The sequence below is a fragment of the Eptatretus burgeri genome, chromosome 5 (genome assembly GCF_056783735.1).
Source record: "Eptatretus burgeri isolate ZD-2024b chromosome 5, Ebu_testis_v1, whole genome shotgun sequence".
Classification (NCBI taxonomy): Eukaryota; Metazoa; Chordata; class Myxini; order Myxiniformes; family Myxinidae; genus Eptatretus; species Eptatretus burgeri.
This window is the reverse complement of record NC_140965.1, coordinates 24,893,668-24,908,350: the sequence shown is the minus strand read 5'-3', so window position 1 is coordinate 24,908,350 and position 14,683 is coordinate 24,893,668. Positions and strand designations below refer to the sequence as shown.

At 42.0% G+C, this 14,683-nt stretch overlaps 1 protein-coding gene and 1 pseudogene across 3 annotated transcripts in view; one reads left to right on the top strand and one right to left on the bottom strand.

Annotated features, from left to right (window-relative positions):
- LOC147026089 (T-box transcription factor TBX4-like) overlaps positions 1–14,683 on the top strand; it is a 198,510-nt gene that overhangs the window by 50,294 nt on the left and 133,533 nt on the right. The window lies entirely within an intron of this gene.
- On the bottom strand, positions 12,135–12,275 carry LOC147026091 (signal recognition particle RNA; annotated as a pseudogene).

The window sequence follows — 14,683 nt, the reverse complement described above, 5'->3', positions numbered from 1 at the left end:
TTTTCTCTCTTTTTAATTTTTTTTTTTCAATATTGCGGTATTTTTACCGTGGGCTTCTGCTGGTAAGATAGTAATGTACTTGAATTGCCTAAATTACTTGAAAACTGATTACTAGTGTGTGCTTGGAAAGACCATGGAATTCAGCTACCTGACCTTTTTCCAACATTGTCATTTCATACTGAGACCTCCACATGGAGCAATTCAACATTTCAGTCACTTTCTTGCCCTTAGCTTGCCATGTCATATCAAAGGCTGTTAAAGAGTTTGTCCGACGTCTACAAGGTGTACAACATTTGAGTGTTTAGTACCTTGAGGTAATGCTCCAGGAACCGTGGAAAGGGTACTCAGCTTTTACTGCTGTGGCCGCAAGTTTATGAAAATCCTGTTGTGGTATGTGCAGGGTCATGGCTGACATGTCTTTCCACTCTATGCGTGGTGACAAGTTTCCTTTAAGCGAAGTCTGTTGAGCTAGTCCAGGCATGTTCTGATACCTGTGTTGAGTTCATTGTAGTCAGCAATCAAGAGCAGGAAAAAAAGTAAAACTTTCTCCCTTCAATAATATAAAGTCACTGGCTGACATAAACAATGCGGTACCTTGAATAAAACCGAGTATTTTTCTACATTAAAAAATTTATAAACAAATAAATCCATTTTGACCCAGAGACACTCTTGTGCAGCCTGTGGTTCTGCTGGTTGCATCATTGCTGGAAGCATGGCTATGCTGATAATGCAGTGCCCTCTGTTTGAAGTATCTAATACTCATTTTGCTGACCTCGGATGAATGATCAGCTGAGTCAACCCACCTGGCATTATTTAACGAAACAACAGGGGCTCAAACTCAAGACCCTATGATCTTAAGCTCGCCACCTTCAACATTAATCCAACACCAGGCTTCATACATAGATGAGCTACGTAACTGAAGATGCTCCAATATTTCCTTATAATATTGTGGTGGTTTTGGAACACCCCAGGGAGTTACAATCAACACATAAGGGATCCCTATTGTAGTTATCGCCATAGCAATTGTGTTCAGCTAAAATAACCCTCCTCCTCGTATCAGTGAAAGGGGGAAGATGCATCGTGAATGTAGTTAGAACTATCCCCTTTGTGCTCAACCTCATTCTCAAATGCTTATTCTCCAACTTTGTGCTCCTCTTCATTCTCATATGCACACACACACACACACACACACACACACACACACACACACACACACACACACACACACACACACACACACACACACACACACACACACACACACACACACACACACACACACACACTGCTCTCTCAACTTTGTGCTCCTCTTCATTCTCATATGCTCACACACACACACACACCCGCCGACCCCCCCTCAACTTTGTGCTCTCCCTCATTCCTCAATACTCACTTCCCAACTTCATTCTCAAAACAATCGATTTCAGTGGAGCTGTTAGGGTTTAATCACCATTCCAGCCCTTCAATCGTCACCATGGCATTTCCAGCAGCATGACAACAGCACGAACACAGCACAACCACAGACACAAATGGCGGAAAGTATAAAATGGGACGATCCCATAACATACAAGACACCTGGTCAACCTGCGATGGTGGGACAAAGCATTCATCGCCAATTTTGTCCATGCTGTCCGAGTGTGCCTGGGCGGTGTCTGTGCTGTCATGGCAATGACGTGTATTTCTGCTTGAGTAATGTAATTGATTTATCAATAAATACAAAATCCTTTATAAGCCATCATTTGAATTTAAAAACAAACCCTACCAATCTGTTGTGAACACATGATCAGTGTTTTCTTCTTCACAAACACTTCCGCCTTCTTCCTTTGAATCACTCTCACAAGGCTTGAAAGGAGAAGACTCCACAATCCTCCCAAAAGAGTTTCAATTACTGATTTTGTCTCCAATAGTTTCTTCAAAATCCCACTGATCACTTTCAACATACTGAGAACCTTCAGTGTTGCTAATGACGGTGGAATTAATATTGGAATCCGTGCTCTTCTTCTTTTTTGGTGTTCAATGGTGCTTTCAGAGCCGTGAGGCTCTATATATATATATATATATATATATATATATATATATATATATATATATATATATATATATATATATATATATATATATATATATATATATATATATGCCACTCACCAAAACTTGAACATCATATCGAAGGTGCCATTAGGTTTCTCGAAGATTTTTTTTTATAAGGATTTCACGCTTTCAGGAATCTTAATACTGCTTTACAGAGTCGGGAGTGCTTCTGGTTCAACAAACTTATGATTCCTAGCAAATCCGACACTTTGATCTCCCTTCTCTCTAACAGTCTTTAAAAAGCGCCATCTGCATCCCTCATCAAGCGAGCATTTTGAAAACAAGTAGGTCAAATCTTCAGGCTTTCTGCAATATTCACAGTGCCCCGTAGAGTGACATCCTATTCTACGAAAACAAGAATTTAGGTGACAGAGTCAGATTCTTAACCGACATAGAGCTACCTGATCTCTCCGGACAAGCTGGGAAGCTTAACTGGGGTACCACACCTGCGTGCATCTAATGACAGAATCTTCCCTTCGTGCTCGTGTCTCACTAAAATTCCCACTTTTTCTCAATCAGGTCTTTGACTCAACTAATAATTTGTGATGGGCCCAGAGGGATTTGGGTAACGTTATCAATTTTAAGGGCTTGCTTCACTACCAGATCACAGGCCTCATTCTCACCAATGCCCACATGAGTGCGGATCCAGCACAGATCGATCACTGAACCCCTCTAATTCACAGTGTTAACCAGGTAGAGCACTTCAAGAACCAGATCATATCTACCACCATCCTGTGGGGATTCTAACACCTTCAGTGTGAAGCAGAGATAGAAGTGACTTTAATAGAAAGTGAATCAGAGATGATGACCACACTGAGAGGGTTAGACTCGATTATCCATTCAACGGCAGAATGCACTTTCAAGAGGAATTCAAGAGTGGAAGAGTGGAACTATGGCACATAGTTTGGTCGATAAAACCGAGAGATGGTTGGTTAATCCAACTGATCTAACCATCCTGAAGTCCAGGATACATACTGCAGTAGCTGTTCTCCCGAGAGGTTTTTTTAGACCCATCCATATGGACATGCAAGGATTGATTGACTCCAATTGGAATTAATAAATTAAATTGCCTGGTTGCATGTTGCCACGGGATTAGCCCTGTCGGTTTTTCCCCAGATATCCAAGCACAGACCAGGATGGGGTGGGGGATTTCGAGAGTCCAGGGAGGCCAAATTGGTACTTTATGAAGGGAAGGGAAGGGAATCCAGCCCTATTTCTTTAGCAGCCCTTTTACAGGTGAGGCCTAAAGGAGGAGAAGTGGAGTTCTTACCAAGCAATTTGTATTCCCAACAGTCTGTGAATAGGGCTTTGTCAAGGTGGTTATCCCCAGACGAGATGGTTCTAGCCCAGTATTTCATTGTGGCAAATTCCCAAAGAAGGGCCAAGGGCCTTCCTCCCACTTCTACTGGAAGAGCTGACACTGGAGAATTTATAAATGTCCCCAAACAGACAAGAGAGCTTTCAACTGGATAATCTCCAGTTTTTTTTGCGATCGCTCATGGACATATCCCCAAAAGCCTGACAACCATAATGTCGATGAGAGCAAATAAAGGCTTTATGTTGAAGGAAGAGGCTTTCCCACATTCTCTCCAATCAGTACCAGATATGCAGCGTTACAGATTTAACCCTTTGGCACATTTAACAGCAACCTTTAAAAAAAAAAAAATGAGCGGTCCATGTTAATCCCTTATCAAAAATTATTCCAAAGAAGGACACTTCAGACGACGCTTTATATCATCAATATGTCCTCAATCCTCTTCTTACGAGAAAAAAAATGATAAATTTGGACTTATCACCAGATAGCCTACACCCCCAGTCTTCGGCCCATTGTTCCACTCGACCATTGGTTCCCAACCTGTGGTCCGCAAGTAAATGGAAGGTGGTCCATAAGTTACTCACCCCTCCCCCCCCAAAAAAGTTATCTTTCAGCTTGCACATGTTCACTCAATAAAAACGGGTTGTTCAATTTACCTCCTCGACATCCGTCACCTTTTTTATACATACAGTATGTTCTTCCAGTGTTTTACATTTGCTGGCTTTTGTTGCAATCCGAAGCAGAGTATTCAAAGCAGCCATTTTAGCCAAAACAGATATAAATATTAACTTTCAGTTCATGTTCAACAATGACATATATCACAGCCCGACACAGTGTTACGTCACAATCTGTACACTGTGCAATCATTTTCTATGTTTGTGTTGCATCCCACCTAACTCGTCTTCGTATTTCCCGAGTGTATTTTTTAAAATGCTGCTGTTAAACTTTAAAATTTGATTTATTGCTGTTAAACATTGAGACTTCCGGTTCTGGGTTTGCAGCAACAGCTTGGTCTCTTTCAGGGGTCTCTGTCGACTTTCTCAAAGTTAAGTTTCCGGTTGTTATTTCTCCCCTTTTAACTGTTTATTTTCTCACCTACATGTTACTGTGTTCCAAGTTCGGTTTTGTTTCAAAAATCGTGCTATTTTGTGAGTTTTCATTGACCTTGTCTTCCCGGGTTCCTTGAGGCCTACCCATCCTTCCCCTCGAGGTGTACGATCGTTTTTATTTGTATTCTCTCCCTATTACCTTCAATTCCTATTTTTGCCACTTTCCCAACGCCCCCATGCCTCCCAACTAAACACTCTGTTTCTTGTCTTAAATTTAAAAGAAAACTAGAGTAATTCTACTGCGTGCAGTCGACGGGTATGCCTCCGCTCTCCCGCACAAACACTTGAGTATTGACATATTTGACCCTTGACCTTTATCATATCTGGCCCAAAATATAATCAGTTAATTGCCCTGTCTAATTTTACCTTTCTACCAAGTTTGATGAAATTCTGTCTTTTATTTCTTGATTTAGGGCATAAACAGTGAAATTTCAGAGTTTGACCTTGACCGTTGACCCTTGACCTTTACCACATCTGGCCCAAAATCTTATAATTTAATTTACCTGTCTAACTTTATCTTTGTACAAAGTTTGATGAAATTCTGTCCAATATTTGAGTTAGGGCATAAACAGTAAAATTTCAGAGTTTGACCTTGACCTTTGACCCTTGACCTTTATCATATCTGACACAAAATCTAATCACTTAATTGCCCTGTCTTACTTTACCTTTTTACCAAGTTTGATGAAATTCTACAATTTGTTTCTTGAGTTTTCGCGTAAACAAATATCCGGACGGACGAACGGACGGACAACCTGGAAACGTAATGCCTCCGCACCAATAAAAAAAAACAAAAAAAAACTACCTTTCTCCCTGCATACCCACGAGTCCCAAGCCTTCTTCTTCTCCCTCCTGCCGGCACACCATCTTTCTTCTACTTGAGCTGACCCACTCTCACCATTACCTTCACGATGTCTTCCTACAACCTTCCATTCCCGAATATTACCTAATCTTCAAAAATCCATCGAAAAATAATAATTTTCCTTGTATCCTTCCTAACGATACACCTCCTGTAACCACGTGCTTCTCCACCCTCTTCCTGATACTTTTCATTGATCCATCAGCTTCACTCTGCGTTTACCGTTCAAAATTCACCATACACCTCCAAAATTTTACTTCAACCTTCCCTTTTTCCGAATCTTACGCAATCCTGATTTAAATTAAATAAATAAATAAATTCACTTTTGACTATACATCTCCCATAACCACGTGCTTCTCCCATAACCACGTGATCTGTTTCCACTCCCCGTGATTTCCGATCCAAATTCACCATTCACCTGACGATTTTTTCTACAACCTTTCCATTACCTAATCTGATGAAAACTCTCTCAAATAATAATAATCTATCTATAATTGCAGCAGTGTGTGTGTGTGTGTGTGTGTGTGTGTGTGTGTGTGTGTGTGTGTGTGTGTGTGTGTGTGTGTGTGTGTGTGTGTGTGTGTGTGTGTGTGTGTGTGTGTGTGTGTGTCTGTGACCGCTGTTTCTCGACAATCACTGGTCCGACCTAATTGAAACTTGCCAACTGCATTGCTGGGGACCTGAGGATGTGCCTTTTCAAGGTTTGATATTAATCGGATAAGAGCTTCCCAAGTTATGGCCATTTATTTACCAACCAATGACAAGACACGTTGCTGCGTGGGCGTGGCCGATGGGGGAAGAGAACCTCAGCCGCGTTCCCCATTACGGGTTACAATGTACGCACTTCCGGAGAGTGATGACTTCGTGTATTCTAATAATTTCTCGATTTCTTATGCGCATTTATAGATAAACACAATGCCCCAAGTTATGATCGTTTTCATATTAGACGGTGCACAAATTTCGGTAACATCAGAGTGAGCTGGTATGCTCCGAACCAGGAAGTAAATTTTAAACACGCGATAACTTACGATCGAAAATAAGCAAGTAGGAGACAAAATTTAAACAACGGGTGTTTTTTTGGTACCTTTTAGATGTTTTTTGTTGCTGTTTTGGTACTTTTTTCCCCCAGAAAATGGCATCACACTGCAGAGAAAGTAGTTAACTGTACATCTATCTATAATTCCAGCAGTGTGTCTGTGTGTGTGTCGTTTACGAGAGCGAAGGAACGCCCTGTGTGGTTGTTTGAAAGTTTTTTTGTTGTTGTTGTTTGCACGTACGGCCACGCACCTACGGGCATGCACTAGTAATGATAATAATCATAATAATAATAAAAACGATCTCTTATAATGCTTCATCTTCCTCTTTCACACGTGTGGTTCACATTACTGTATCATAATGCACTATTTTTCTATTTCAACAGACTGCTCTCAATTCGACTTTCCTTCATACCTTGCCTAAAAAATCCAATGGTCACAGCGTTTCTTCTCTCCATTCTCTTAATTTGCCTTTATTGCATCCATCAAGAAATGTCCTTAATCGCATTTCTGAACGAAAAATAAAAAACCCCAGTTTGCTATGAATGTTCACTTTCCATAAACCATTCTTTTTTTCCAACTTCAGTGCCAACTCACCCCTCTTACCCCTACCTCTCAAAGCAACCATCACACTGTTCTCCCTCCAAGCTTCCCTCTCACCTTTCTCAAAAACTCTCCCCTCACCTTTCTCCCTCAACTCTCCCCACCATTCATCCCCTTCACTCACCCTTCTCAAAGCCCCCCCCGCCCTCTCATCCACAAAGCTGCCTTCTTCCCCTGCCCTCTCACTTCCATCTCATCATTCCACCTCCTCAAATCCTCAACTGCCTTCTGCCCCTCAATTGCCCCCCCATTTTCCCCCAGCACTACAGAGCCTTTCTCCTCCTCATCTGGCCCCCTCCCCTAGCTATTCTGCAATCCCCCACACTCTTTCATCAACTCTCCTTACCTCCTATCCTCCCCCTCCCCTCCCATTCCCTGCACCCAAAGCGTCGTCCCCTCCCTCCTCATTAAAAGTGTGGACCTCAAATATCCGGGGCCTTCGCTCAAACCTTACAGATCTTTCCATACAGGTTGCCACTGACAAACCAGACATAATCTGCCTAACAGAAACTTTCCTCCCCCAAGACGTGTCTGACTCCCAAGTATCTCTCCCTGGTTACTCCCTCCTCCGGTATGACAGACCTGAGCCTCGTCCTGGTGGAGGAGTTGCTCTCTTCATCAAAGGCTCTATTCCTCACTATCCATGCACTGCCCTCACTCCCCCACACGCCCAGGAATACCTCTGCTATGGCTTCCCCTCCACGCCCACCTCATGTTTATATGTGTACTGTACCGTCCATCAAACAGTGATGACTCCATCTACACCTCACTATCCGAAAACATGGACCAACTTCTATCTTCTCATTGGAACTCTCTCTTCCTCATATGTGGTGACTTCAATTGTCATTGAAGAACTGGAATAATTCTTGACAAACTAAAAAGACCGACTCTTTCTTGCAAAACCTGCATATTTATCTGACATGTTTAACCTCCTGAGTGATCTCAACCTTTCACTGCAAGGCAAAGATCCAAACATTTTGACGCTTAGCGATAAAGTGCCGGGATTCAGAACGAAACTCAGTGTGTGGCGAACTCTCTTAGAAAATGGCATTACTGGAATGTTTCAGTTGCTCACATAATTTCTCAGTAATTCTGAGATTAGATTGCACAACATCAAAGAAGTTTTGACTGCTCACCTTAGTGCCTTGGATACGCAATTTAAGACCTACTTCAGAGATATTTCAAATGACAAATGGGGGTAAGTGGTCTGTAGAAAAACTATAGACAACAAGGTGGTCTGTACGGTATATTGAAAAAGGTTGGGAACCACTGCACCAGACTGATATCGTTCTTGAGTTTTCTTTTTCACCGGAAAGGGCCAAATTCTTACAATGGGAACTCATGGCAATGTCATCCGCAAAAAAAAGAAAGATCTTTCTGTGGAACCTGGGGTGGGCAGCTACATCATTAATCATGATGTTAAAGAAAGTTGGGCTCAGACTGCTACCCTGGGGAATCCCCTTAACCACATGAAACACCGAGGAGAGGTTCAGGCCAACTCTCACCTGGAATGATCTATGAGATAAAAAAAAAATCACAAATCCACCAAAACATTCGTCCATTAATCCTGAGGTTGTGAATCTTATATTGAAAGCCCTCTTTCCAAACAAAGTCATGCGCCTTGTGAATATCCAAGAACAACCCCAAAAGAAACTCCTGGCTGTTTGAAACTTAATTGGCCTCGTTTGCCATTGTAGTAATATGATCAATAGCAGACTGTACCTTTCCAAACCCATTCTGGAGTTTATAAATGAGGTTGTTCTTTTCAAGGAAGTAGACCAAGCTGTTACCATCTTCTCCATCAATATGCAGACAACCGAAGTGAGGAACATCAGACGATATGAGAATGGGGCTGTACAGTCTTTCCCATCCTTAGTGGTTGCGACTACAATGGAGTGTTTCCAATTTCAGGGAATTTTCCCCAGCTCCCACACTTATTGAATAGTGTAAGGAACACACTCAACATCCTGCTATCCATGTGCTTCACCATGAGATAGGCTAACTGATCTGGACCTGGGACACTATTCTTAACCTTCTGAATGACCTGCTTAAGTTCCCAAAGAGTAAATTCCAGGTTAAGAGGGGAGTTTAGCAGCTGACCGTCATTGATGATGTCCTGGTATTGGTTTGCAAGTTGAAGCATAGGTGCTTTTGACTCGTTATCCCTGTTATTTTCACCAAAACAACCAGAGAAATGTTGGTCCAGAGCCTCCGCCTTGTCTGTATTTAAACAGAGTTTTGTTCTGGAAAATAAGTGCCGGGATAGATTTCCATCCATATTTGATTCCCTGAATACTTTTAATTATTTTCCATATGACTTTAAGAGGGTTGTCCAGAATAATAGAAGAACAAAATGATTGCCAAGAAGCTGCTTTGGCTGGTTTGTTAATCTGTTGAGCATGCGCCCTTTTTCTTTTATATTCCATAACGTCCTCCATCCTCAGGGTTCTTCTTAATCTTTTAAGAGCGGGGCTCCTTTCCTGGATAGCCTGTTTGCAAAGCTCATTCCATCAGGGGACTTTAATTCTCTTACTGAGAGAACTTCTGGAAATTGGGATTGTGTCACTCACAATTGTATTTAAAATTTGGACAACATTCCGATTAAGGTTATCAATATTTTGGTTAACCATCTCTTCCTTCACTTCCTTGGATTCCAATATGCCGGTCCTTCTGAGTCCACTGGGTCACTTTCTAATTTAAGGTTCGTGATAACTGGGAAGTGAAGGTGAGAGGAATGAAAAAGTGAAGGTGAGCAGTGATTCTAGATTTTGGTAGTTTTACCAGAAGTGGTTGCTCGTGGACCTTGAGCGCCCTGCGGAAATATGGGTCGAGGAACAGATCTCAGAAAAAAAACAGGAGGGGCAAGGCCAGATTGAAGATAGTAGAAGACAGAAAGACCACCGACCTGCCTGTGGTGAGACAGTGAGAGACCCAAAGACTCAGCCTCATCGCAGGAGATACCAATGATCCTAAATGCCTTGGTTTCCACAGCATGAAGCCGAGGAAGGTGAGAGGTTGGAGCACCAGCCCAGAGGGGATAGCAGTACTCCATCAGGCTGTGGACGAAAGCTTTGTATGTGATGAGCTCAGGTGTGCCAATGAAGGACTTTGCACGACGGAGGATGCCCAGTCGATGACTGGCTTTGGAGGCCATCTTGGAAATGTGGCTTTTCCAGGAAAGATCATGGCAGATAGTGAGACCCAGAAGCTTGAATGAATGGACTTCTTCAAGGGGATTGTTGAGAAAGTAGATGGGGGCGGGGGGGGGGTTCTTTTGGAGAGTCATCGTGAGAGTGTGAGATGTGTCAAGGTTGAAAGACATGTCACACATGTTGGACCAGCTTGTGATTTCATCCAGATCTGCAAAAGACTGCTGCTCGCCGATCTGAGGGATAACAGATTGCACAGCAGTGGGTGGAGTCATCATCAAAGAGATAAAGAGGATTTTCCAGAGAGTCAGAGAGATCATTGATGAAAACAAGAACAAGGCCCAGAATGCTGCCTTGAGGAACTCCAGCATGAACAGGAAGAGGGGATGAGAGAACTCCATTAAGGGCCACACATTGGCTGTGACAGGAGAAGAAGTATGCGAGCCATGAGTGGAGATGTCCTTGGATACCATAGGAAGAGAGTTTGGTGAGCACGGCAGGGTACCAGACTGTGTCAAAAACACGTGATATGTCTGGGGACATGGCTCTGATTTCATGTTTGGCATTGAGGACTTCCATCCATTGCTGGGAGAGCAGAAGCATCATATCTAGGGTAGAGTGACCTGGTCTGAATCCAAATTGATGATCGGAAATCAAGCCATTGGAGAAGAAGAAGGATTTAATGTCTGAAGCAATGATGGATTCCATAATGTTGCTGATGATTGGGAGAAGGCTGATTGGTCTGTCGTTGCAGGGATCTGTTTTGCACCTTTTTTATGCAGAGCGGTAATTTTAGCTGATTTCCAAGCAGATGGCAGATGACCTTGATTAAATGAGAGGGTGAATAGAACAGAGAGAGGGTGAAAAAGAGCAGCAGAGTAGGTTTTTAGGACACGTGGGCTGATGCCGTCTGGACCTGTTGCAGAATCTGTGTCGAGGTTTGACAGCAAGCTCTCTACCTTGTCAGGAGAAATGGACACAGAGTCCAGGACCAGCTGGGTGAGGGGTTAGGAGGAGCAAGATTTCAGGAGTTAGAGTGAATTGGCATTGAAGTTTTGAAAAAAAGGACGATTGATGGAACATGAACATGCATTGTAAACTGGGATTAAAATATGTTTTTTTTTTTTTTAACTCAGCGATATGATTAAAGACATTACATGAGGGATGCAATAAAGGAGAATTAAGAGATTAGAGAGAAGAAACGTAACAGTGGGACGTTTTAAACATGGGATGAAGGAAAGGTTGAATTGAAAATTCTTTTGAAGAAGAAGAAGAATAAGAATCATAAGAAGGAGAAGAAGCAGGAGAGTGAATTATGATACAATACCAAGAACCACATGTGTGAAAGAGGAAGTTGAAACATTTTAAAAGACCGTTTTTAAAACTATTTTTTTTCAAAAAGATTACGTAAGATGAGGTAAAGCAAGGTTGAAGAAAAATCATGTAGGTGTTGGTGAATTTAGATCAGCAAACACAGAAGGAAGCTGGAAGTTTGACGAAAGTTACAGGAAGACGAATAGTGGGTAGAGAAATGTGGTTTCAGGAGGTGTGTGACATGAGATGTTCCCATCGTGTGCTGCCTTTTTGGCTGCTGGTTGCATTCTTGGTTAGGGGCGCAGCTCTGCCGCTGATGCAGTGCCCCGACTACCAGTGCACTGATGCTCATTTCACCGACCTTGGAAGGATAACAGGCTGTCAAGCCCCTGGTGTTAATTCATGGCCAACAGGGCTTGAACTTCGGACCCCAGGATGCCAAGCCACCACCTGAACCGCGAAGCCAACATCAGGCTAAACGTGAGATGTTAAAAGAAAAAAAGAATATGTATATGTATATGTATATGTTGTTCATCTTTTGGCTGCTCCCGTTAAGGGTCGCCACAGTGGATCATCCCTTATGATCCGCATACTGATTTGGCATAGGTTTTACGCCAGATGCCCTTCCTGACGCAACCCTGGTCGCCTCTTATGACACAGGGATAAGGATTGGGTTTCGCCATGATTCTGGGCTGCCCTACACCCTCTCATAGTGCGGCCCAGCGCAGAGCTCCCATCCTCAAGCGATCCTCCAACCCAAGCCTCCGAGTAGCCGGATTACAGGCGCACGCCACTACGCCTGGTACATACATATATGTATATATTTTTCTATATATATATATATGTATATGTATGTATTTGTATATATATTTATGTATATGTATATATATATATATATATATATATATATATATATATATATGTATATGTACGCATATGTATATGTATCGGTATATATATATATATATATATATATATATATATATATATATATATATATATATATATATGTATGTATTTGTATATATATATTTATATTTATGTGTAGGTATATATATATTTACGTATATGTAAATGTATATGTATGTGTATGTATGTATATATGTCTATATGTATATATACTCTATGTCCAAGGGTCTTGATATCCCACTCTGAGATCCTCTGTTGATTCTGCATTCTTTATAAACTCATCTTGATAGACATTAAATACCATCTCAATGCGCTCGCAAGCTGTTCCTTCTCGCAAGGCTGCTGAAAGGATGGTTTTGGAGACTTCAGCAAAAGACATGTGGTTTGAATCCAGCAGTAGTTTCTGTACCAGTGCCATCCCATCTATTGTACAAGGTGAGTTTTCTGGTATAGATTGCACTGGTGACATGTCTTTCTTGAGCTGTTTCGCCAGAGCTGCCTTGCTTGTCTTCCTCATGGTTCCTTCTGGATTAGCCAACGCCCATGGTATGGGTCCAAGGCGATGGGAGAGCACATCTTTCATGTGCAGCTTTCTTGTTTGGCCAATCAAGATCATTTTGGCAAAAAGGTTTCTATCTGCCTTCATTATCAGCTAACGTCCCTTCATTTGATATGTCTTCTTCACCTTAATGTCACTCAATGTCTTTAATGTTTGCTTCTGCAAGGGTTCAAAGAATCCCTTGTTGGCCTCTTTTTTCCAAACCTCTCTTCCTGAAACAGTTTATAGCCAGTGCTGCCCTTCTTCCTCGCCTCCAGTAGATGTGTTGCTATGTCTCCAGGTGCAGCTATGCCAGTTGAGAGACTGGTGAGATCTGATGGGACACGGAACAGGTTAGTCCAGTTGGAATCGAGCATTTCCATCAATCCCGCCACGGCTCCACATCTTTCTCATCTCTGTTGATCCTTGATTGGCTTGGATCAAGGTGCTTGAACGGTGAGCTACCAGTTCCCATTGCGTCCCGCAGTAATTGGAGGAATGAGCCGTGTATTCCGCAGGAAGATAATATCTGCTCATCGCTCCAGGCTTCAGACGGAAGCCTTTGGTTCCTCCTTGGGTTTGGGTGTCTTTGTTCACTGTTTCTTCTGTAGTTTGATCCACAGGGATCCTGCCAAATGGATTCTCTGAGCCAAGATGGACAGAGAATCCACCACTTTCGAGAAATGCGAGCACATCAGAGTATTCATCTCCAAGGTTTGTCATTTCAGCGTTGTAAATGCACAGGTACCTCGATGCACCGTAAAGCTGACCACGATTACCATAAACGCGGTGTCCTAAAGGAGGCCCCAGACAGACATGACGCCTCTCGCATTCCTCGGCATATGGATGATCTAATCCCACATTAATATTCATTCAGTGACATTTTAATTGCATTTTCTGTGAATGAGGTTAGCATTTTCAATATGACCTCACTTTGACCTCCCTTTTGACCTCTGGTGACCTACTTACATCGAAATGTAGCATAACTAACCCCTGAATACATGTAGGACATGGCCATTAGCATTTGGAGTGGTTATTTGTCAAAACATGCTTACTAATTTCAAGCAGTCCAACTTCAGACAATTTTGCATGTTTTTAGTGGAAAAAAGACCATTTTAAAAAATACATCAAAGCCATTCTGTACTACAGTTTAAATATTAATAAAGTCCACTTTCCTTTGGCAGATGCCCCCCCCCCTTCCAAGATGATTCATTTTAAAAATCAAATCCAAAGAAAACATATGTGTGCAAGTAAAATTTCAAGCGGATTACAGTACTGTACCCTTAGTAAGCAAATTGGAAATAAGAAAATAGATTTTAATTGGTGCAAACCGCTTCAATATCCCTCACGTCCTTCCTTCCATGCGTCCGTCAAAGTGAAGAAGAAGGACCCTTCGAACGCACCGTGTTTCATTACCTCCACCACCGAAGGTGAAGGAAGTTATCTTTGTATACAGGATATCTCAAAAAGTTGTGTACGGATTTGGATGAAATTTGGGGGACAGGTTGGGTGTGTGACGAGGAATAATTTATTTAATTTGGGTGAAGATCCAAATTCAGATCCGGATCTGATCATTTTTTTTAAAGTGATTCTTCACCATTGAAAGGGCCAAAAACGATATATAGCACGATATCTCAAAAAGTTGTGTACGGATTCAAATGAAATCTGATGGACACATTGGGTGTATGATCATGACAAATTGATTCAATTCTGGTGAAGATCCCAAGCCGGATCTGGATACGAGAATTATTTAATTTTTAAAAGT